Genomic DNA, 1,433 nt, shown 5'->3' with positions numbered 1-1,433 from the left:
GAGAGAGAGAGAGTGTGTGTGTGTGAGAGAGAGAGAGAGAGAGAGAGTGTGTGTGTGTAAACTCTTACAGTACAGTACTATGGTGATACCATGGTTCAGAAAATGGATTCAGAGAATAATATACCACGGTATTCCTGTTCCAAGAACGCTTTCCTAATGTTATGAAAACATCATTTCTGAATGATCTCCGAACATTCAAAACATTTAAAAAACAACAACTTTTTTTGTTGTGTGAACACAGAGAACATTCCATTTTAAACATTATGGGAACGTTACTTTCGAATGTTCTCTGAACGTCACATTTAACAAACATCATGAACGTTGAATGAACGATATACAGATACATTATTGAAGATCAGATCACTCTCACGGACGTTCTATTAATGTTTGTTTGTAACTTTGAGAGAACGTTCTGAGAACATTTCCTGTTAGCTGGGATATTATAGGCAAATTTTTTAAGTTATTGCAGCATTACATGTAAAAGCTGGCAAGTTTTTCAGAATGGATAAGAAGCAAACATTCACAAATAAAGCATCATTAAACAGCTTGCATGATATATAACACAAAACTAAAAGAGTGCAAGACAGCTCATTCTGACCAGAAATAGATCTCTGCACATCACCTTATGATCTTAAATTTCATATAGTGCACATGTTGAATGTTTACTTTTGACAGGCTAGTGCTCTGACATAAACTATGTGCTTTATTTATAAATAAATAGTGCTATGAAATTCTCCATGCAAATCTGTCTTTCACATTATTTTACTTGAACATTTGGCTTTTATAGAGACAAAACAATTCAGTAACACTATGCAATTTCCCAAAAAAGCACCTTACCTTATCCAAAAAAATTGGTGCTATCCGATATTAGTTTGCATATACATTATTCCAAACATACTGCAATGTTATTAGTGGTGTTGGGGAATCCATAATGTGGCCAGCAAGACTCTGTATTATGTCTCCCTGAGTGGCTTAAGTGCATGTGAAGACAGTTCTCACTTCCTCTCTACAAGCAAAGCACAGTAGTTGACGCAGTAAATTTGGCTTGTGTTAGGAGGGGCCAGTGGGTTAACACTATAGTCTTGACCACTATCTACAGCCGGAATGACAGTAATGCTGGGACTCTTCAACAGGAGCCTGATGCCAAGCAGCTGACTGTGGTGGAGGGGAGGGGAACTGGATACAAAGGGAGACTGAGGGGGTTGCCAAAGGTAAAGCTGAAGAAACCAGATCCTGTGCACCCTGGTAGGAGGGCAGCAAAAATAATTCTACTCTTTGCGCAATGGAATATCAATGGTCTCTTCAGTTATTGTTATTACTAAAGAGGTTAATATGTTAATATGTTCAAGAAGTTTCAGATTTTCTGTATTATTCGTGCTCTGTACTAGTACTACTACTTATACAGTACAGTAGTATAACAGTATATAACAGAC

The sequence above is a fragment of the Sinocyclocheilus grahami genome, unplaced genomic scaffold (assembly GCF_001515645.1).
Source record: "Sinocyclocheilus grahami isolate Dianchi unplaced genomic scaffold, SAMN03320097.WGS_v1.1 scaffold8960.1, whole genome shotgun sequence".
NCBI classification, from domain to species: domain Eukaryota; kingdom Metazoa; phylum Chordata; class Actinopteri; order Cypriniformes; family Cyprinidae; genus Sinocyclocheilus; species Sinocyclocheilus grahami.
Note: the sequence above shows the minus strand (reverse complement) of the source record.